The sequence below is a fragment of the Ambystoma mexicanum genome, chromosome 1p (genome assembly GCF_040938575.1).
Source record: "Ambystoma mexicanum isolate Mex_15411 chromosome 1p, UKY_AmexF1_1, whole genome shotgun sequence".
In the NCBI taxonomy this organism is placed as follows: Eukaryota; Metazoa; Chordata; class Amphibia; order Caudata; family Ambystomatidae; genus Ambystoma; species Ambystoma mexicanum.
This window is the reverse complement of record NC_090921.1, coordinates 1,014,434,474-1,014,458,966: the sequence shown is the minus strand read 5'-3', so window position 1 is coordinate 1,014,458,966 and position 24,493 is coordinate 1,014,434,474. Positions and strand designations below refer to the sequence as shown.

General features: G+C 45.1%; 1 protein-coding gene across 7 annotated transcripts in view; it reads left to right on the top strand.

The window, feature by feature from the left end:
• GFOD2 (Gfo/Idh/MocA-like oxidoreductase domain containing 2) overlaps nt 1-24,493 on the top strand; it is a 233,597-nt gene that overhangs the window by 37,813 nt on the left and 171,291 nt on the right. For 6 of the 7 annotated variants that reach the window (XM_069655208.1, XM_069655200.1, XM_069655185.1 and 3 more), the window contains one exon: nt 18,547-18,643. The exons of the other annotated variant lie outside the window; for it this stretch is intronic. The gene's annotated coding sequence lies outside the window, so the exon portion shown is untranslated. The remainder of the gene's footprint in view (nt 1-18,546; nt 18,644-24,493) is intronic. 7 annotated transcript variants of the gene reach the window in all.

Below are 24,493 nucleotides of genomic sequence, written 5' to 3'. Positions count from 1 at the left end.
CATCCTTTTTTTTTTTTTACTCCCATTCATAACCGTCTGTGTTTATACAGTGTTCTACTACTATTCCCTTCACGTTTTACTCTGCAGTACATATCATTCTATTTTTCTCTGACCATTCTTAGATGGCCGCTCGTATTTCCAACTATTCTAGTCCCTTCTCTTATTTTACTACCCCTGATCCTCCACAGCGCTCAATGTTTCCATGGTTGCTGTGTGAGGACTCGGAGCCGTGTATTCGACTTGGCATTGAAAATAGACTTTGTGAGGATCGCTCGTTTCTGCACTTTAGGTAAGCGGTTTTGCACCCTCATTCAGACTAGAACTGCACTCGTTCTTAGGACTTTTCTCCTTATTTATTGTATATCCGTCTTACTTTACAGACGTTCTTTGCTGCCGCGCTCGCTGTGACTTGGACTTTCCACCTTCACAGCAAGTCTGCTGAGCTGTTATCTCCTACATGTGTCTACTGGGTTAGACGCTCCTTTGAGGTACTAATTAGTAGAGACCCCTTATACATTATTTTGAATTACCGATGCCAGTTACTTATATTTACTTTTTCGATCTACTTTTCAACCAATATGCATAGGTTGGACCCCCTAATGATGTTGTCATTTGCTGGCTTGGAATTGAGCAACTCCATGACATTGTCACCATTCTTCTTCTTTTTCACCATGCTAAGATTTCATCACCTTTTGGTACGTTTATTTATTATTTTTTCTTGGACCTCGTCAGAACTACTCTATAGCTATCTATTTGCTATCTTTTCACTGGAACCATTTTTACATATCTCTTTCAGATATAGCGCGCTATACGCTTTTCTTTGAATACTTATCGTATTCAGAACGTTGACTCTGGAACCATCACTCGACACTGGTAATTCTTCATTTTACTTTGGCTTCTAACCTTTCACTATCCTCCTCCAAGCACACTTGTTTTCTCTATTATGCACAGCCCCTCTTTTCCCGTGTCCCTTTAATCTGTATTGAATGACCCCGCTGCTAGTCCCACAGAGTGATTAGTACTCAGCCGATACTTTATATTGTTCAGGAAAAGTATTTTGTTTACCTAATTACCATATTTGAGTAAGCTATATACATGTCTATTTCGACAATGAAGGAAATTCTGCAGTATTTAAAGCAACTGAGAACAACACATTTAAATTGTACATCTACTTAACTCGTTGCAATTGATTAATAGTTTCCAGATTAATAAGTAACTAAATGACTATTCTTCTGTTTTTTGTTAAAGAATCCAATTTGGGCCATTTGAAGAAGAGGAAAACATCCTCGAAACGCGTCGCCAAGTGAATTGGATTTCACACATATATAAACCCCTTTTATTTGCACACTTTCTCTCTCTATACTTGATGTGCTCTTTTGATACCATTCATGCGTTCTCATGTTGTTCATTTCATTTTGAAAGAATTGAATCACATTGTTTGTGTTACATAAAAAATATTTTTGTACATTCTTGTCTATTGACTTCCCTTTGTTAATTATTGTGAAATAATTTTTGTATACATAAAAATAACAGTATTGGACTTGTTCCAAACACTTAAAAGTGTGCAGGGGACGGGAGGATTCCCAAGTCGAATCCTTTTCCTTTTTTTGATCCTCTATTACATGACTTTGGGGGGTTCCAGAGAGAAATGGAATCCTTTTCCTTTTTTTGTTTTCATGTGTCGGGGTTTTGTGCCATGACTCCAGTTCCTCCCCTGCACCTTAAATTACCTGAATGTAACTTTAAATTACTTAAAAACCTTCTTTGAACCAGTGGTGTGCACCTATACTCAACCTTTTTATGTAATAGAGGATCGCCATGGGTTACCAATGGCACCGACCAATCTGCTGCATTACCACTCAGGTATGATAAGACAAAAGCTACCCGAGCTTGGTTGTGTGAAAATGCTCCAGGCCTACAAAGAAAATGAAGGCGGCACTGATTGATGAATGCCGCACACTTCCGTGGGTCGCATGAGAACCTTTCTGGTGGTGCCAGGGGCACTGTTCCAGGTAATGTGATCTGTACCGGAGGGGGTGGTATAGCGGGGTTTTGCATCATTGGATTGCTTCCAGGGAGAGGCGTCTGTCCTGCCTGTGATTGCAAGTATTGCCTGCTAATCTCTTCAGTGCGTTCTTTGGTCACTATTGGGTCTCTCCGGAGGGCATTAGTCTCTTGTCGGGCAGAATGAACCTCAGCACAAAGCTCTCCTAGTAATTGGGCCAATTGGTCCATTTCTGATGTCTCCATGGCGCCCAGGTAGATTTGTTATGGTAGGCTTCGTGGTCTGTTACGCTCACCTGGTATCCACAGGGACGCCAATGAACCTCAGCACAAAGCTCTCCTAGTAATTGGGCCAATTGGTCCATTTCTGATGTCTCCATGGCGCCCAGGTAGATTTGTTATGGTAGGCTTCGTGGTCTGTTACGCTCACCTGGTATCCACAGGGACGCCACCCAGCTGGGTTACTTGCTGGTATGCTTCTCAGCTTTGCCCTGATGTGGTCTGCGGGGAAGGTTCTGCCAGAAAATACAAAAGGACTGTGTTCAAGACTGACCGACTGGGGTAAGTATCCTCCCTCCACCCCCGTATGCTTTCAGTCCCTCTGGCACCCTCTCCTCACCTTGTGGTAGAATTAGGCGTGCACTCCGTCCTGCCTTCTTTGCAGGGCGCGTTGTCTTTCATGGGTGAGTGCGGTCCAGTTACTTCACCGACGCCGGCCCGTTTGATATTGTTCAGGTAGGTCTTATTGCTTTTCTTTAGTTTTGTTGCTATCCTGCATGCCTTTCTTTGTTTAAAATGTCTCTTTTTTTCTCCCTTAGGTATGCAGAGCTTCCGCGCGGCGAACTGGCTTGGTTGAGCCCCGCTGGTAAATGATAGCGCATTAAGAGCGCTATGATGCGGTAAGTATGCGATATGCGCAGCACCGCAAATTCTTGCCTTTACTAACCTGTGTTTTCCTTCCTTGTAGGTCGCAGTGTTCTTCAGCGCGAGTGGAATGTCCGGAGTGGTGCCAGCCGAGAGGCGACAGCCAGGTAAGCCTTTTGAACAGTTCGTAATTTGTAAATGTCTCTACAGCTTTCTTTAATGTTGTCTCTATCTTCCTCTTTCAGGTAGTTCTGTCCGGGATGCGTGCAGATTCGAGGAAGCTGTTCTCAGTAGCTGCGAGGGTTTAAAGATGAAGACTGCAGGTAAGATGCTGCTGCTAATGATGTTCCTTTTGTCTCCTTGCAGGCTCTGCTTCTCCGAGGTTCAAGGGAATAGCTGGACACGGTGAGCGTCACGTTGCAAGCTGCAAAGTAACACGAAGCATGTTCTGCAGTCAGGGTGTGGTTTATATAGCCCAGGTAAAGTAGTACCAGGGAAAGTAGTTCCAGGCCTGCCACACCCAAAACACTAGACCGCATAGCTTGGTTCTTAGGAGCCAAGCTATGTGGATGCCTCCATGTTGGCTGACAATACAATAAAGTAGTTTCCAAGCACATTGTTGGTCATGGTGTATGAGCCTGGCGCCATAGGCGCCAGGACTGGCCCCATGAGGGCTTTTGAAGAGGATGCCAGGCTCTAGAGGGCCGAGTCCTGACTCCACCTGGCCAATGGGTTTGCCAGAGGGGGTTTTGGGCGAGGGTCGTGGCACCTGGTCAGATATCCTCCTTCCACTCTGAGGGGGCAGACCTCTCCTCTTCCCTCCTGGTCTCAACCACTCAACGCCTCCTTCTTGGAAACTTCCTGTCCTTCCTCAGGACTCTTTTGCAACCTTTGCGCCTCTCTCACTCTCTAGTCTCCCCCCTGGCCCGACTCACTCTGCAGAGCACACTCTGGATGTTTTGATCTCATCAGACCTTCCCCTTTCTATTCCTCTCACCACTCCTCTCTCCTGGAGTGATCACTTTCTCCTTTCCTCCCACTTCACCCTCTCTACCCCTCAGGCCAAGCCAACTCCATCACTGCCACCCACCTTCTCGGTTATCTGACCCATGAAGCGTGTGTCAGTTGAGGCTTTTGCCGCCACTTTCTCAACCCACTTTCCCCCCTTTGGCTGACTCACAGCCTGACAGAGCCCTTTCCATGCTTCACTCTGCTATATCTGATACTCTCGATGTTCTTGCCCCTGTCAGGAGGATCTGCCTGAAGCCCAAAGCCAAGTGCAACTCCTGGTAAGACTCAGACCTCGTAACCATTAAACGCAAGTGAAAGGTGGCTGAGAGGAAATGGCATGCTTTATGTACATTCTCTGACAAACTGGCCTGCCCCCTGCTGCAAAGGCAATACCGGCTCTCTGTCCTCACCAAGAACAGAGCTCACATCCAAGCACGCATCTCTGCGGCATCTAACAACTCGGCTGAACTCTTTAAAATCTGCAAGGAACTGGCCAATCCTGTTGCATTCTCTACCTCTCCTGTCCCTTCCCAGACCCTCTGCACAGCACTGGCTTCTCAATCTTTAAAACTCAGGACATCCTGACCTCTCTCTTCTCCTCTGCCCTTCCTCCCTCTACTCCCTGCTTTTCTTCTGGCCCTTCGGCCACCTCTTGCCCGCCCTCCTTCTCTCCCTTTCCCCTGTTCTCCCCAAACAAGGTTTCTAGACAAGTCCGAACTATGAAAGTCTTGTCAAAAGAGGTTCATTCCCGTTCCTCCAAAACCATCAAGGACCACATTGACTCCCTGGCTCCTGCCCTGACCGACTTCTGCAACTACTCCTTTGCCACTGGAGTCTTCCCTTCCCCCTGAAGCACTCCCTTGTGCACCCTCTTTTTAAGAAACCCTCTGCCGACCCATCCTGCCCGGCTAACTATCGCCCAATCTCCATCACTCCTTTCCTGGGTAAACTCCTGGAAAAGCTGGCACTCTTCCCAGCTCAATCTCCTCACTGATCCTTTTTTTTTAAAAAAAACGTTTTTATTAGTTTATTCAAACAAACAATACAAACCAAACATGCAGTGCATATAATGACATTCCAATTATACATCGGTCAATTTTGATCACTGCTTCCCTTATCCCACCCCCCGTACCGAGCCTGATATTTTCTGTTGCTGCATCTTGCGATAGGGTCTCCCTTTCCGCGGGTTCCATTGGGTTTTACGTTGACCCAAACAACTCTGCTATTAATGATTTACAGGCCATCAGGGTCTCTGTCTCCTCCTCACCTCCAGCACTGCTCGCTTCCTGCCATTCCATAGTTTCTGCCTCTGCCCATTTCTGCAAATCTTTCCACCACACCTCTATTCGCGGTCTGTGGCAAGTCTTCCACCCCATAGCGATTCTCCTCTTCGCAAGCACATATACCAGATCTTTAAGTTTACTCACATGCTTGAGTTTCCGTGATCTAGGGAACCCCCCCAACAAGCAGGCCCACACTGTGTCCACTGCAATCTGAACCCCTTTCTCTGCTAGTTTCTGTGCCACTTCGCTCCAGAAGCGCTCAATGACTGGGCATGTCCAAAACATATGCACCATCCCCGCAACCCTACTCATAACATTTAGGGCATGCTTGTCGTCCTGCATTTTTGAACCTGGATATTCTTTGGGGTGTCATATACGCCCTATGCGTAATATACAGTTGTATCTGCTTTAATCTCGCAGTCCTCGACACCTTCTTGTGATACCCCTGGGCTCGTTCCCACATCCCATCCTCCATCGGGGCTCCCACTTCCGCTTCCCAGTCTTGCCTCAATTATATTACTTCCTTCCCAACTTTAGACATAGCCAGCTCGTATATTCTAGATATCTCATGTCCCCCATCCGCTATATCGTATGTTATATCTATGGTAGCATCTGGTTCTTCCTCCAGTACCGCTACAGGCCATGTTTTCTTAATTCTTTGCACCATTCTGTGATACGTAATATACTGGCCCGTGTGTAAACCCAGTTTCCACGCCGAGCACCTCAAAATCTATGATAGTCCCCTCTATGCCAAATATCAACCATTGTTGCCAACCCGGCCGGTTCCCAATGGTTTCTAATTATCATCCGTAGTTGGTTTTCTCCCCCTGCCAATGCAACTAATGGTACCTGCGGGGAACATGGCGATGGGTTTTCTATCATCGTGCATGCTCTACGCCACATCTTCCACCCAAGTATCATCATCTTGGGCCGCCCTTCCATCTCTGCCTTGGGCAACCACATCATCTCTTTCAAGTAAAACGGGGCACAGTCTTGTCCAAACAACCTGGATTCAGAGGAACCTTCATCTGAAAGCTATTTAGCAACATACTGCAGTTGGCTTGCTACATAATAGACCTCATAATTTGGCAGCTTTATACCCCCTTTCTCATAGAAATTCTGTAGCTTCCAGAAGGCAACCCTATTCTGGGTGCCATGCCACAGGAAATCCCTGCATATACCTTTCAGTCTAGTGAAGAACTTCTTGGGTATCCAGTACAGTATATTCCCAAAAAGTGCAGGAGCCTAGGCAGGACCACCATCTTCAGCATTGCTCCACGTCCCATCATTGCTAACGGCAGCTTCCCCCAGAACCTCATGCAATTTTCAATTTTCTTAATGGCCACTTCCGTGTTGCACCTATGTTCATCTTCCACTGTGTGGTATACATCTAACCCCAAATAACGAAATGTGCTAACCGCCCATGGTATCTGCAACACTGGTAGCTGTTTCAGTGGGATCCCTTTATATCTTCCCAGTGGGAACATGCTGGATTTCTGAGGGTTCACCGCTATGCCAGACAACCCAGCATATCTGTCCATCACTTCTAGAATGTATTGGAGGTTTTCCTCCGGGTGTTGCAGATACAGCAGCATGTCATCCGCATATAGGGAGATCAGATGTCGTTCCTCTCCCACAGAGATGCCTATCCTATCATATTGTTGCCTTAAGTATATCGATAGGGGTTCTAGAGCCAGTATATAGAGCATTGGGGACCACTGATATCCTTGTCTGGTACCTCTACGAGGCTGCCATCTTTCCCATAAAACTGCTCCCGTTTTAACTCTAGCCAGCGGTTCACTATATAGTATTTCCGCCCACCGCAGATATCCAGGCCCCATCCCATAGCCAGCCAAGGCCGCCAGCAGCCATGGCCATTTGACCAAATCGAAGGCCTTTATTGCGTCCAATGACACAATTGCTATTTCGCCCTGGTCTTCACTCCCATGCTCGATAACTCGATGGAGTCGCCTATGATTGTTAGATATGTTCCTATGCGGGACATAGCCTGTCTGATCAGGGTGTATTAACTTCCCAATAACCCTTCTCAGTCTGTTTGCCAAGACAGACATCAGTATTTTGCTGTCTTGATTCAGCATTGACAGGGGTCTATATGAACCGCAGCTATGCCCAGGCTTATCAGGTTTAGGGAGCGGTATTATAATCGCGTCTCTAAGGGTCTCTGGCAGTCTACCCAACTTGTACACTTCATTCAGCATTTCTAACAGTGGGGGGGGGGAGCACCTCTTCTTTAAATACTTTATAAAATTTACTTGTGAGTCCATCAGCCCCCGGTGTCTTACTGGTGGGCAGCTGTCTCACCACCTCCTCTAGCTCTTCTAAGGTAATTGGGGCATCCAGCTCCTCCTTTTCTTCAGCACTGATCTGCGGCAAACCTATATCTTCCAGTGTTTCTAATATCATTGTAGTATTACTCTTCCCATCATCTCCATATAATAGCCTCTAATAGTCTGCAAATTCTTGGTTAACTTCCTCTTGGGTATCAACTGTACTACCATCCTCCCTTGTTATTGTTCTAATCATGGGTCTGGGGGTTTCACTTTTATATAACTATGCCAAAATCCTTCCTGGTGTATCCCCTCCCGCATGCTGTCATCTCCTCACTGATTCTGTTGGCTTTCTCCATGATCGTCAGTCTGGCTTCAGAGCTGCTAGAAAGGAAACTGCTCTCCTGAACATCCGTGAAGACCTGCTCTCCAACCTTGATTCCAACACCGCCTGTGTCCTCATCTTACTTGATCTCTCTTCTGCCTTTGACATGGTCAACCATGCCATCCTGCTGAACCGTCTCCATGATAACCTCGGGATCACTGGTCAGGCCTTGGCATGGCTGACTTCTTTCCTCTCTGATCGACCCTCCCAGGTTCAACCTAGGTCCTTCCTCTCCTCTTTCTCTATCTCTACCTGTGGTGTTCCCCAAGGGTCTAACCTCTCTCCCTGGCTGTTCAACCAATACCTGGCACTTCTTGCCCACCGCATTGCCATGCTCTGCCCCAACTTCCAGTGCTATGCGGATGACACCCAGCTCATTTTCAGGCTACCCTCAGCCACCTCTTCTCTCTCTCTCTCTCTCTCTCTCTCTCTCTCTCTCTCTCTCTCTCTCTCTCTCTCTCTCTCTCTCTCTCTCTCTCTCTCTCTCTCTCTCTCTCTATGTCTGTCCGCCATCCAGGAGTGGTGTGCCACCAATGATCTCTGCCTTAATGCCAGTAAGACCGAGATTCTTCTCATAGGCACACCTGCTCCCTCCTTTCCTGTCACTATCTGGCCAGCCTCTCTTGGCCCTCTTCCTGCTCCCACCTGTGAGGCTAAATACCTCAGGGTCATCTTCGACTCCACACTTTCCTTCTCTCCTCACATCTCTGACATCTCTAAGAAGTCACACTACAAGCTGCACCTCCTCTGAGGTATTCTTCCTTTCCTCTCTTTCCCCCAGAAGCTCACTGTCTCCAGAGCTCTGGTTCTCTCTAGGCTGGACTATTGCAACAGCCTCTTTCTAAATCTACCTGCTTCTACTTTCCACCCTCTTCAACTCACCCAGAACAGGACTGCGAGACTTGTCCTTGGCCTCAAGCCCAGGGATCGTATCTCTCCAGGACTGAAATCCCTGCACTGGCTCCCAGTGGCTGCAAGTATTAAGTTCAAAACCCTATGCATTGTCCACAAGGCCTTCTGGGGCCTGCAGCCTCAATACCTTCATCTCTCTCTTCCTAAATATCTTCCTTCTCGAGCTCCCTCATCCGCCTCCAACTCCCCCCGGGTCAGTCGCCTTTTCTCCAAGCAACAAGTTGGTGGTAGATCTATTCCTTGGGCTGGGGCCTTCCTATGGAACAGCCTCCCTGCCTCTTAAACTTGAGGAGAATCCTCTCCGGTTCCGGATGCACCTCAAAACCTTTCTCTTTGCTTCTGCCTTTTCTCCTCCTCTCCCCCGCTGACTTCCTGGCTGAAACTAAAACTTCACTGGTTACCTGGCCACCCTCTGATCTCGGGCACAGGTCCCCTCCCTCGCCAGTCGCACACCTGCTCTGCCTTCCTGGCAACCCCTGCATTTGAGGACTGTTTTCTGTATCCCTACAGGCCCAATACCAGCACTTGACACCTGTTGTCTGCACTTACCCTTGCACTTACCAGCTGTTGGCCATACTTTTACTTATTATTATTTATTCTTTTATCCCATGTACTGCACTGCCCCCTCGCCCTTCCCCACACACTCTCCCCTTTCCCACTTCCCATGCACTTGCGTGATCTGAATGACACCTGGCCTAGTAGGATCGTTGCCTTTCTTCCCTCTGTTCCACCTCCCTTGCCTCTTTGCGCCTTGAAACACTTGTGTATAGGCGCGTTATAAGTGCCATATCATATCATAACATATATCACGCCACAGTGGGCTGAATCAAGACAGTAAAGTCTATTTGTTTTTAAAGAAATTACTGTATTAGAATTCTTAAATAGCTGTAACTAACCCAACCATTGACCCTACACTACCTCTGCTCACTTGTACTCCCTGTAAACTTAATTTTGTAGTATGAAGTACCATCTACTCTCATCTTAGCTGAAATGTAATATAAATGTCACCCCTTAATATGCACACTTTTGTTTAGGTCCAGATGCGGATATACACTATCGGGTCAGTCATTGTGTAGTAATAATTGGACAAGCTAACATTAGAGAGCGTCCATCATAGATTTCTAAAACAAACGTTATCTATTCATTATACATTTTGAATTTATATTTCTTTTTTAATATTATTTATTTATTAACATTTATAACGCGTGCAGCAGCCCTTAGGCATCATGGCTCTGTTACAGAGAAAATTGCTGGTTACAGAAGTAAAATACTTAGTTACATGACAGTGAGGTATGATTTAAAAAAAAACAGGTTAAAAGGAAATATAAACATGCTGAGTAGGTAGGCAGGGGGGAGGTGGGAGTGCGGGGGGAGTTAGTTAAAGAGTGTTGTTTTGAGGGTTTTGCAGAAAGCTGTGAGGGAGTTGTTCAGCTCTGAGTTCATTGGGCAGGGCATTCCAAAGTTTGGGTGTTAAATGTGGAAAACCTATTCCCCCCTCCCAACTTTAGCTCTTTTGATGGGAGGTATGTACAATTGGTTGGATTAGTGACTTCTCCTAGGATGAGAGGAGGTATCGCTAGTGATAGTTTCAGATAGGTAGGGTGAGGCTGAGGCATTTGTGTGTTAAAGTGAAGGTCTTAAAGGTGATCCTCTCCTTTACCGGGAGCCAGTGGTAAAAATAGACACAAAGGATGAGTTTCAATCGTTGATACACTAGGATTGAGTTATTCTTGACAATAAAAATAGCCACTGTGTAGCATTGTAGCGTTGTGACGTCCGTGCGTAAAACGTAGCGTGATGTCACAATAAATAGACATCATTTTGTAAAATCACACGCATGTGGCTTTGGTGTGATAAAAAAAAAACGGGAAACACCAGTAAAGTGAATCTGTCTTTCTATTGGCTGCATAGGTAAGCCACCTTTAAAATATATTACATTTGAACTAAACGCAGCCTTACGGATAAGGGGTGTATCAGCCAATTTTACTCCCTAAAAATAGGCAAATACTCAGGCAAAAAAATCTGGGAGTAAAAACACTCCTAATAAATAATGGGAAATTGACACTTAGGAGCTTGTGCCCCTGCTTTCACCCAGATCCATGGATGTGTTTGGACCAGTATTTCATGTAGTACCATAGGAAGAAACTACCAGAATTATGGAAGATGTCACATTTATCTTTTAATGAGTTTGAATAACTTGGTACAAAGAAGTATTTCTCACAAAAATATTTCAGTTTTTCAGTTGAATATATTTTTACATGTTTAGAAAATACTCCCATTTGGAACGGGATTCATGTTTGTACTCCATAACAAATCCTTTTAGTCCAAACATTCAAAAAAAGTCAAATCCTCCAACTTCAAAATCTTATCTGGAGCACTGCCAGCCCTACAGATAAGGGGTGTATCAGCCACTTTTACTCCCTAAAAATAGGCAAATACTCCCCAAAATAAAAATGGAGAGTAAAAATACTCCCAACAAAAATAGGAAATTGACACATCCCCCTGGCTCTTGGATATGTTTGGACCAATAGTACAGATAGTGCCAGAGGAAGAAACTACTGTTATCCATTGCAGCTTTGCAAATAAAACCCATTTTTACTCGCTTATTAAATACTCCTATTGGGCATGTCGGTTACATTTTTACTCCCATCTTTAAAAAATTGGGAGTACATATTCCCACTGCAAAATCTTAATCTGGAGCACTGGCGGCTACATATATCCACAAGTACTGGCAGGATGGGCTCAGCGGGCCATCTGTTTAGCACGGAACACCAATTGCTCAATCGTGCTGGAACTGCAGAGGTCCATACTCTAAAAGATCGACCCAAAGCTGGGAGAGATGGCCTTGTCCAAAGCCGGAGCAGCAGCGAAAGGTTCCTCTTAGGGGACGCTTTTGTGAAGGACATGAACAGATTTGTGCACACCTTTGCGGCCCTGGACAAAGCACAAGCATCCCTGAAGAAGGTCTTCGCCCCAAAGGTTTTTTTGTCAGGCTGTCCGAGGCCGCTCAGCCAGCTGGAGAGTTAGACAATGGCCTTATCACAGAGTGTCCCGTCGGTCCCAGGAGGCCAGGAGAAGGAGTAGAGAATGAAGAGGCGCCAACGGACCTCCAGCCATTACTGCAGGTGACAGAACAAGCACATGCCTCATGGCCAAGCACAAGCGTGCAGCTACCATCAATTGGCGGCATACTCGCTATTTGCTTGCTCAAGTGGCAAGAGATCACAGGGGACGTGTGGGTTCTGGAAGCAATTCAAGGCTTCCGTCTAGAGTTTTGTCAGGAGCCCCAGCAAGACGAGCTGCCAAGGCCAATTTGCCTCTTAGAACTAGATCAGGGGCTCATGAGGCAAGAAATGGGGAAAGCTTTGGGAGAAAAAATGCAATAAGAGCAGCTGAGCGCGGAATGGCAGGATTTGTGAGCAACCTCTTCCTAGTGAAGAGAAAGTTGAAGGTCAGGCCAGTTATCAATCTGAAGGCCCTCAACGCCTTTCTCCTGTACCAGCCTTTCAAGATGGAAGGCATCAATCTCCTAAGAGACATTCTCCAAAAAGGAGACTGGCTGGCTTGCATAGATCTGCGGGACGCTTACTTAGCGGTACCCAAAGACTTATCTCACTGGCGCTTCCTCCCTTTTTATCTGGGAAGGCCAGTGGTGCGAATTCACCTGTCTTCCGTTCAGCCTGTCCTCTGTGCCCTGGTGCTTCCCAAGATGTTGAAGATGGTGGTAGCGCAACTGCGCAAGAAAGGGATCAGGCTGATCATATATTTCGACGATATATGCCTGATGGCACATGAATAGCGACTCCCGCAAGCGGCAGAAGCAACAAGCAAGTGCATTATATCAATTGGCTAGGAGGGATGAAATTCAAAGTCCTATCGGATTTGGCCAAGGAGTTCTGGCAACTCTGCCTGGACATGGGCCTGGGGGTGACCGTGGAGTATTTGCCTGGGCTCGCCAACCAGGTGGCGGACTGGAACTCCTGGTACCTCAGAGACTCCAGCGACTGGAAGCTGGACAAGTCGACCTTCCACGATTTGATGATGCACAGGGGCTCATGCGGGACGTACCTCTTTGCCTCCAGACTGAAAAGGCAGCTGCCTCAGTTCTTCAGCTGGAGGCCAGACCCGAGGCAGCCACCACAGATGCTTTCCTGCAGGACTGGGTCCCGGCACACAGTTCATTTCCTCCCCTTCACAATGATTGCCAGGACATTGGTGTACCTTGAGATGCCGGAAACCGAAGGTGGTTCTAGTGACCCCAGTGTGGAAGAGCCAAGCTTGGTTTCCCAATCTGCTGGACATGTCTGTAGAGATTCCGATCTTACTGCCAGACCGGGCAGATATATTGCAGGACCTGACAGGTCTCCTGCACCCGTTAGTCCTTCAGGGGACCCTAAAACTGATAGCATGGGTGATTTCAGGAGTGCGTAGAGAAAGCCAGGCCTTTCGGGAGACGCTGGTAGACTAACTAATTCAGGATTCCGGGGTACCTAAGACCACCATGTCTTACAGAGCAGCCTGGGCAAAGTGGCACAGCTGGTGTGTGGTAAGGGATGTGCATCCCTCTTCTGCGGATGTGATACACGTCGTGAATTTCCTAGCAGCGCTTGCTGCTCAGGGTAAGGCTTCCAGGGCAGTGAACTACAGATCAGCCATTTCGCCAGAACATGCACCGTTGCTATGCCCCCACAAACGGCGAGCATGTGTTGGTAGTCGGATTGATCAGTGGGGTGAAGGCTGCATGAAATAGAATTGCCGAAACCACAATACTCCAGTCTTTGGGACATGGACATGGTCCTGCGGGTGTTACTGAGCTGGCCAGGCAACCCTGACCTCTCTAGGAAAGCGCTTTCAAAGAAGCAAGCAATGCTGTTCTTCCTGCTAGCATACGAAAGAGTGTGTCCGACATAGGGGTGCTAAAGCTGTACAGCAGGTCATTTCCACTGGAGGGAGTGGCCTTTCATGTGAGGAGAAGGATAAAAACTCACATCAATTCTGTGTCCTTCTCAGCATTTCCAGATCAGCCTAAGCTGTGCCCAGTTAGGGGCCTCAAGGAATACAAGGGCAAGACAACCTTCCTTAGGCCAGCGGAAGAGACCCGAGTTTGTATTACGTTGCGTAAGTCCTTCAAGGCAGTCTGAGTAGCTATGCTAGCTAGGTGGGTCAGATGGGCTATGCAGCAAGCAGGCGTAGACGTGGATTGCTTTGGAGCACTCTGCCCCAGGCGCTATGGCATCTAAGGCCTTCACTTGTGGTACTAGCCTGCAAGACATTATGAAGGCAGCGGACTGGTCGAGTGAGTCCACGCTTTTGACTTATTTCAAGCCAATAATCAATCAAGTAGACTCAGTGGTAAGTAAGCTTTAAACCTGCAGAATACAATTGTCTGCTATGTTAAGAGCTAGACACTGATTGGATAGCATAATTCATGCTAAGGCGGAGAGGGATTTATTTTACACAAGACAGGCGTTCTGGGAATGTGGGGGATAAATCTGGTGCATTGTTGGCTAGTAGACTGAGAGGTAGAGAATGTGGAAGGCAGGTACTGTCCATATCGGAGGGTAATGGGCCGTTTATTAGAAAAAAAATGAAGATATTTTTGGAGCATTCCAGAAATTGTATGCATCATTATATCGCAAAGAGGGGTGTATAAGTGTTGATGAGGTGTCGAATTACCTTGATCAAATCCCTATCCCCAAGTTAAACGATGATGATAAACTTTGTCTGGAAAATGAAGTTGCAGCGCAGGAGATTATAGATGCTGTGGGACTATTGGCACATGGTAAATATCGAGGACCAGATGGGTTTCCAATTGAGTTTTAGCTCCCTGTTGGCACCCTTCCTAGCTGATATTTTTAAAGAGATCATTGAATCTGAATGAGTGGCTGATTCTATGAAGACTGCAGTAATACAGTGATTCCAAAACCTGGCAAGAATCGCATAATTTGTGGTAATTATAGGCCGATTTCTCTTTTGAATGTAGATGTTAAACTCTTAGCAGAAATGTATGGGGTATGGATTAATCCTCTACTACCAGAATGAATCCATCAAAATCAAACAGGCTTCATCATTGGTAGGAACAGTTATGATAATTTGAGGGAATTATTAGATCTTCAACATTTGAAGAATAACTCAATGGACCGCTATGCTGCAATCCGCGTTGATGCAGAAAAAGCATTTGATGGGGTTAGCTGTGTTTTTCTCCGGTAAGTGCTAATAAGAGTGAATTGTAGCCTGCGTTTCTTGAAGCTCTTTGCTGCCCTATACAAGGACGCAGAGTCTAGGGTTATAGTAAATGGTTGTTTATGGGATGGTTTTAATATCTATCGAGGGGGGGGGGAAGGCAGGAGTGTCCTTCATCCCCTCAATTGTTTGCTCTATTTATGGACCCTTTAGCAATCGCAATCAGGGAAAATTTGGGTATAAAGGGTAGCTTGATGGGTAAATGCGTCTCTAAAGTCATTCTTTATGTGGATGACCTTCTAGTTTTGCTTTTGGATCCAGAGCCTTCCTTAAAGGAATTAATTTTAACACTGACTACTTTCGGCAAAGTTTCAGATTATAAAATCAACGTATCGAAAACGCTGGTCTTCCCAATTTCGGCATCGTGTCACAGGTCTCTTTGGAGTTGAGCAGGATAGTTGGGCTGAAAATGATATAGTATATCTGGGAATTCAAATTTCTAGGCATGTTAATTGCTTATTGGCTTCTAATATAAAACTAGTGGAGATAGCGGTGTTATATTTGAAGTGGAAAAGGTTAAATCTAATGTTGTGGGGTAAAATGTATGTAACTAAAATGACTCAGCTTCCGAAACTGCCTTGTCTTTTAGTATGCTTCCTTTACCTTTGATGGGTGATTTGGTTCGTGACATTAATAAAGTTTTACAAAATTTGGGCGAGGGGGTAGACATGGATCCCAATGGATGTACTTATGAAACCATTACATTTTAGGTGGTTTTGGTTTCCCTGCTATCTCATATCTCCAGTCTTGGGAGGATAGCTCCGGGGCAGCGTGCTCGCCTTGGAAGCAAGACGACACAGCAACACAGATTCGATCCCCGGATCCGCGCTTAGAAACCTCTGGATATTAAGCGCATTATAAATAACCTATCATATCATATCCTAGAGCCTTCACCTTACGCACCTTGCATTTCAGTTTAAGGGAGGATGCTGCTAGCTCCCCGAACTGGGATGATATAGAGAAGAATGCTCTGCTGCCGGTCCACTTAGACTGTCTCCTTAGTATGGAAAAAAAGATTGCTGAGGATAAATCCACACTGTTTATCAGATACATCTTAAAAGATTGGAAGAAATGTTGTGAAAGTTCTGCGGTTAAATCTCTACTACGTTCGTATTCTTCAATCTGGAAGACCTCGGCATTACGTGTTAATAATCATACCCTCTCGTGGCCCTCTTGGACATCTGCTGGTAGCTGGCGACTGGGTCAGGTACACAATGGATTTTCAATGCTTTGATTTGAGTTCCTTAGGTTTAAATATAAGTTGCGTATATCGGAGGCTTGCCGTTATCGTATCCTCTGTGGTATCTGGCGACTGGGTCAGGTGCACAATGGATTTTCAGTGCTTTGATTTGAGTTCCTTAGGTTTAAATATAAGTTGTGTACATAGGAGGATTGCCGTTATCGTATACTCTGTGAAGTTTTTGAGAATGTTTTTGCACCTTTAAATGCCTCATTACATAATGTCCCTCCAATGTTGCATTTATCCAAAAGTACACCTTTATCGGCTTCCACTCTGTATAAACTTCTTGTGCAGGTTAGCATTAATGCTCCTTCTGAGCAAGGTAGGACTAATTGGGCACAGGAATTGGGTAGTTACTGTTGTGTCTTGCAGAATGTGGAATGCAAGGGAATAGAACTGGAATGGGGGATAGAAGGGAAAGGAGAGAAGGGCAGGCAGTTTTATATGGATCAATAAAGAAGTATAGATGCAGAAACTGTCTCAGGGTATTATTTAAGGTAACCCAATGTATGATGGAGGTACATAACAGTGACTTATTGTAGGGAGACTGGAGTCGTGTCTGTGCAGGACCTTGCAGACACAAAGTTGACTTGGATTTGAGGTTCACCCAGCAAAATGTTGTACATGGTATTCATAGTGGACGCCTTCAAAAATTAAGCGTTGTAAGCTTGTGCTAGATGATACATGTTGGAACAGTAAATTGGATACTGGTACTGGTTTGCATATGTTCAGGTCCGGTGGGAAAATTGCTAGCTTGCGGGACGAAGTCCTGCGGCATATGGAACTTATTTTAGATCTTTCGTTTCATCGCACTCCTTTGTTGTGTGTGCTAGGCTTATTTCCGGCTGGTAATCAGCTCTCTGTTGGCCAACTCTTTTGGTCTTATAGGGCATTATCGGTAACTAAGAAACAGATATTGAAATGCTGAAAGAGAGATGCTAAGCCATCCATTGAAGGCTGGTTGCGGGATTTTGTCATTCTTTCAAGTAGAGAGAAGGTTACTTATCTGAGGAAAAAAAGCATATAAATATTCTGCTATATGGAATGTCTTTAATGAGTTGTATATATGAACATTCCACTATATGGAATGTATTTAATGCATTATATATATATATATATATATATATATATATATATATATATATATATATATATATATATATATGAAAAAATTCCCTTTTGCTATTTTTTTTTTCTTTTTCTCTTCTCCCCATTCCTTCCTTCTCTTTTCTCTCCTCACTTTCTCTCTCTGCCTGCTCTTTCTTTTCTTCACCTTTTCTGCCTTTTAATCTTATTGTTAAAGCTGTATAAGTATAGGGATATGATGTTTATCGGTTAATTTGTGTTACTGCTTTAGTTTTTTTAAAGTTTTTTTGGCATGTTATAAAATTTCAATAAAGTTTTAAGAAAATTCAGATTTTCCATACTATCGTGCAGGAAAGTCCTAGTTCTATTAAAGACACAGAGTCGAAGTATTATACTACCTGCGCAATCACTATGAGTAGTATGAAAGTGCGAGGCAAAGCGCAAATGGAGGAGGCAGGCAACAAGGCTCCAGTCGCTATGGCGAATAGTTTGCGATTGCCCGCCCACAGATTAACGGATTGCCCGTCTGTCTCGTCTCCTCAGGGACAGAAACTAAACCAGGTGGCTCCTGAAGATGCTAAGACAGTGTGGAAGCTTCGGCATACAAAGCCGGGAAGGCCACAATTCAGTCCTAATAGATGCATGCTGCATAGAGCAAGTGCTGCCTTCTTATAATTCTTTATCGAGAGTGCTGTGCAGAGACCAAGTGCCCGCAGTTTCCGTCTCACTAAACACCTGCGGGCTCCCAGCCCTGCAAATGCAGCAGCCACTAGTCCCCGTCTGAGTACGTTTCAGTTTGTTGCTATGGTTTCCAGTAATGACGCAGCCCAGCAGAGCCTTTCCTTTTCGCCTTTCCACTGCAATGTTTATATTACGTATGGATCATTTTTCAATAGTTTAGATCATAATGTGCAAATTAGCAATTCCATTTCATGCAGGGCAAAGTCGTTCCATCTGCCCATGTAAGTGAAGAACGATATTTGGAATCGCGTTTTGCAAGACCAGATTACAAGTAGAGCCGTAAATTAACCCATTATGTGTCAGGTGTCTGTGTATTTGACGTTTTTAGTACTAGTATTTCAAGAGTCCTTTTCCTCATGATTGCACAATCTTCATCCGGAGGAACACAATTGACTTTGCAAGGGTAGCATTTTGCTTTAGTGAGGTATTGTGCTAAAATTAGGTGCATTTAAAATTTTTTTCATAATAAGCCGATTATTCACTTTTCAGGAACACATTTGTGCTTAAAGACGACGGAAGATTCCAATGCGTGAGAATCTTTGGACTTTCGCAGTTCAGCAACCATCGGACCCCGGAAGTGGGGAAGGTAATGAGAACAAAGTGATTTACTAAGGGTTTGGGTAAGAAAAGCGTGATTGGATGACAGATTTACTAAATGGGCACATGTTTATTTCGGGAGTGGTAGGGCTAGTAAGGAAATGGAAGCTAATGATTTGATGGCATGTATGGCCTACCAGACCCGTAGTGGTTGCTCGTTTATACATGCATATCGTAGACTGACAAATGCAACTCTTTAGTTAAGTTTACACAGCATTTTACGTAGGAAAATCAAAGTTAGGGAAAAATGCTTTTTCGTCATGCATAACTAACTCTCGCCACGCCATTACTTCACAAGACTTACTTTATACTGTTTTTACAAAATACACAAATCAAACCGCGCTTGTCCCATATAATCATTCGATTTTATTATTTTCTACTCATCATGGATATTACCTCACTAAAATAAAGGTGCTTTAGCCCTAAACAACTGCCTTGCCCTCACAAACCTATCTATGCATTAGTCAACACGTTTTTCGACCCCTTCTGGGTCCTCCTCATGTTAATGTTAATGTTAAAGGTCATTTGTACCGCGCACTATCACCACCGGAGTGGTCCCCTGGCGCTCTGGCGGCTCTGAAAGAGGGGGGGGATGGTGGGTTAGTGGGTGGAGGCTGGAAAAGTGCAAGATTGCAGTGATGTGCTGTTGGCAGCCTCAGCCCGGTGGTTCCGTCGGCTGGGCCTGGGGTGTATGCGGCCGGTAGTCGTCGTGTGCTGATGTGCGAGTCTATGTGTTTTTTTTTTGTTTTGTTGTTGCAGTGTAGTGAAGTTCGTGCGGTTTGCTGCGCTAGAGGTTTGTGGTTGTGTTTGGTTTGGAGTTTGAGAGGTGTATGCAGAGAAGGAAATTGTTAATGGTATTCGTTAGTCATCTCTATCCTGGACTGAACCGTGTAATAGCACTGAAATAGCGTTGGGGAAAGAAAATGAAAAGAAATTGCAAAATAAAATGAAAAGAAATTGCAAAGTAAAATGAAAAGAAATTGCAAAATAAAGAAATGAAATGGCCAAAGGGTAGAGAGGGACTGCTGAGGAAGGGACTGGGCGCCCGCGTCTGGTTAAACATGGCTAAACATGGCTAAACAATGGCAAGCATGTCTAATAAAAAGTCGATCAATCTATGAACTTATATTTGTCAATGAACCTAAGCCTTGTAAGGAGGGTATCTGTTTGTGTGAGTCGACTACTAATATTTAAGTAAAGTAGTCATGCGCTTCCACCAAGGAAATCTTAATCAGTAATATTAGGATGCTTTTGGTAGGAGCATCCAGCCGTGCATGGCGTTCCATGTGTTTCCAGACCCTGTCACGACGTGGGGCCTGGCCTGTGACCAGCCACCTTGGCCACTTGCCCTCATTGCAGGTCTGTGGGCCAGTGTTCATAGCCTGTGGCCCTGGCCGGTGGACACTTTTCCCAAGGCATTGTCTTTGGAAGGCTTATTAATAGGGCCCAGATCATGGCCAAAATGATATATATATATTTCTCCTAGAAATTAATCAAGTGATTCAGATGAGTCAGACATCCGCTATTGGGATGGTATATACAAATTCCTAATTCCTAAATAAACTAACATTCTTTTGTAAATATCCTTTTTCAAGATGGAGCAGGTGTAGTGTGTTTCATTACTGTTAGTCCCAGTTCCTTTCTGTGCAAGTATTTCACCTTTTCTATGTAAGACGCTATGTGGCAACTGGCCATGGCCAATTTGCATCGGCTCCTGGCAATCTACCTGTAGCCAGCCACGTTAGCCACTTGCCTCCATTGTGGGGCATTGATCATAGCCTGCGACCAAGGCCAGTGGCCTCTTTTGCTATGCAGGCCAAACCAAAAGGCCACTTTGCCCCTTTGTTGGCCCAGAATGCCCCCCTGGGCCGCTTGCCAGGCCTGTAGCCATGCCCGGGTACCCCCGTAAGTTATGATGGGTTATTACTCTTCCCAGGTCACCCAAAACAGCACAATCTATAGCGGGTCTGTGTCCCCCTTAAAGTCTTTTTTGTTTTACCCTGTTGCAAGCAAGGGTCAGGCTGGAGGCCCAGAGAAAGATACACTATCCCCCTTTTAAAGTAATGTGCAGATTTTGCTTTGCAGGAACCCGCAAAAAGGTCATGCGTAACAATGGCTGCAGTTTAGTTTCAGGGGCTCAAACTAGTCAGATTTGTTATTTGAGAAACAGCCGATCAAGTTGCCCCATATTAAAATACGTGGACCTGTTGCTGTTCCGTGAACGCCAATTGGGCATCAGGACCTTGACCTGTGGGTGTGTGGATAGTTCCTGGTGAACTCTGATATCTCCTATGATTTGAAACCAGCTGGTGCACACGTGCCAAAACTCAAAAGAATCCCTAGTCTGAACCGAAGCAAGGTCCTTCCTAAGGCACACATTCATCTATCAGTTGGGGCTGTAGGTCAGAGCTAACATTGTTTCATAGGAAATGAATGGCAAATGCAAGTTTTGCCATCCCTCCTTCAAAATGAGGCAACTTCATAAAATAAATCCTCTCTATTTTCGGGAAAGCTTTGTGACTATTCATCAAATGCTGACAAAGTTATAAGCATCTCATAAAGTGCCCTTTCTACTTACCTATTTGTATAGTTTGTTTGTTTAATTTTTATAGCTCACCCACTCTAAAGGCAGAACGTTAGACTGGCTGGCTGACATTAATTGTGATCTCAAAATCACAGCGAACGAACCATGTGTCTGGACCGACCACAACCTTATCTCCGTCACCCTACAAGACTGTCCCCATCTTACTCAGGCAAACTCCATAGCCCCCCCAGCTTTCATCAGAAATAAACGTAATATAACAACTGAAAACTTATTACCATTACTCCAACCCATCACTACCTTCTAAGCTTCCATCTCTGACCCTACAGCCTTTGTGCACTTGTACAACGACACTATCAACCTAGTCATTGACAAAATAGCCCCTTTAAAACTGTGCAAAAGTAAACCGCGTACGCACCTAAACTCTTGGTTTACCCCAAACCTGAAAACCTTACGGAACCAAAAAGGAACTGCTGAATCCTCATGGAAAAATAACCCCACATTAGAGAATAAGGAAAACCTGACAAAAATGTCCTCCAAGTACAATTCAGAAATCATTCAAACTAAAAAAAATACCTACAACAATAGAATCAATAAAGCCAACTCTAACACAAGAGAAATTTTGATCATCCTGAGAGCATCAGAATCCCCTTCTCCCCCTCCAGACACCTGCCCCAAAGAGAAGTCTTGGTGCGCTAATATTCAAGCAGCAAGCTCTAATAAAATGTATCGCCTACAAAAGAAAATTGAAAACAAAAAATCATAGCCTCTCCAAGAACTCTGCCAGATGTAAGCCACGAGTGACCCTTCATAAACCTGAGCACTGCTTCAAATTCACTACACTCACAAGTCTTGAAGTGGAACAGATAATAGCATCCCTTAAACATTCCAGATGTCAGGGGGACTCGTGCCCCTCACCTCTCATCAAAGAGGCAGCTAGGGAGTTAGCTCTGTGTATCACAACCTTAATAAACTCCTCCTTGACAAATATTGTCCCAACTAACCTAAATAACGCTTGGGTTCTACCTTTACTCAAAAAAACCTAACCTGGACCTATCTATCCCAATGAATTGCAGACCCATAACTACGGTCCCATTCTTGCAGAAAATATTAGATAAAGCGACACCCTTACAAATCCAGGCTTACTTTGAAGCTAACAACCTCCTTGGATTGCGTCAGTCAGGTTTTAGACCCAAACACGGAACAGAAGCAGCATTAATAGATTTAAAAAATCTAATTGATGATATCAGGTACAAAGGTAAACTTGCCCTTCTTCTACTATTAGACCTCTCGGCAACATTTGACTTAATAGACCATAAAGTTTTAAGTGACAACCTAAAATCAGCTGCCTTCTTCTCAGATGAAGCTCCCGCCTGGACTCGATCCTTTCGTGATAATCATACAATTGGAGTCTTCTCCCCCACTGCATCTACTCAGCCTTAAACCTGAAAAGACAAGTTAATTACACAGCCCCGGCCATGGCATACACTTGCAAGTTAATTAATGCAAGTAAACCATTCCACTCCACGTCAAGCTGCAGCACCTTGGCTAGGGCTTGGCTAGGGCACTAATCCTATCCAAAATTGATTATTGTAATGCTCTATACCTAGGCCCTAGGGTCTAACAAGTACAGCATCAATAAATGGTAAATCCTGCAAAACAATGCATTACGAACCGTCCTAAACATTCCTAGAACGCAACACTAACTGGCTAGCTGTGAAAGACAGAATTCATCTCAAGTCACTCAACCTTACTCACAAATGTCTTGCTAACTCTGCCCCAAAATATTTAGTGGACAAATTTGCTAAAAACATTTTGGCTCTACCTACCAGAACCCAACACTCCCACTGCCTCAAGATTCCCAGATACAATCTTATGAGAGCAGGGAGTAGTATTTTCCTGGTTCTGGTCTCCAAGTTATGGAATTCCCTACATATCCACTTAAGGTCAGGACCCTCTTTCCATTGTTTCAAGAAAAACGCCAAAAATTGGCTTATCTCTCTCGATGTTTAACCTGGCACTTCTTTCCTATCACTACTGAATTGTTGTACAAAGTAAATTCACATTGCATGTCACCTATTTGATCATGTGAGCCTGACTGTAAATAAATGCCTGTAACTATTCATGATGTATATTATTCCTATTATACATCGTAGGGGAGCCGCATGATCCCTGCGGTACTCCACAGGTAATGGGTATATGCTCTTGAAGACTCCAATTGTATGATTATCACGAAAGGATTGAGTCCAGGCGGTAGCTTCATCTGAGAAGAAGGCAGCTGATTTTAGCTTGTCACTTAAAACTTTATGGTCTACTAAGTCAAATGTTGCCGAGAGGTCTAATAGTAGAAGAAGGGCAAGTTTACCTTTGTACCTGATATCATCAATTAGAATTGTTTTTTTTAATTTATTTTATTTTCAAAACCAAACAAAACACCACACAATACAACTGTTTCAGTACGTAGAAGCATCGTTAAACCATCACATTTCACAGTGTAATTCCCCAACCTCCCCCTTACCCCCCTCAAACTAGAGCCGGCTCACCAGTGCCATATGCAGGAGCATTATCGGGTAGCGCAGTACTTATGCGCTCATCATCCGAGTCCTCCGATTCGTTATTACCCTGGTGAGGGTTTGCCATAGAGGCCACCAATTGCCGCCAGGCCAGCAGGGGCCCTACTTCCTCCTCACCCCCCTTAGTGACCGCTTCAAACCAAACTACGGATTCCGCTTCCGCCTATTTTAGGAGGTCCGCCCACCATAGCTCCACCCTGGGTCTGTGGGCCGTTTTCCAGCCCATAGCAATCCTGCGCTTGGCCAGGACATAAGCTAAATTCTTCATCTTGCTTATGTGCTTTAAGTCCCGGGGTCTGGGAAAAATCCCGAGCATGCATGACCAAGCTGATCCCACGTCCAACACCACTCCCCCACCAGCCAGTTTCGTTTTAATCTCATCCCAAAATCTGTGCACCTCCGGGCAAGCCCAAAACATGTGTAGCAGCCCCGCTTCCGCCTCCCCACACCTGGGGCATTTCTGCGTGACTGAGCCTCCAAACCTTGCAATTTTCCTGGGAGTCAGATAAGCCCTATGGGTAACATACAGTTGAAGTTATTGGAGTCTCGCGTTCCGGGACACCTTTTTATGGTACCTATGGGCTCTCTCCCATTGCCTGTCTGTCGTGGGTCCACCTACCGCTTCTTCCCAATCCTGTCTCAATTGGAGCAGCTCCTTCCCAGCCTTCGCTCTCAGGAGCTCCTATATCCTCGATATTTCGTGCCCGCCCTCCGAAACATCATG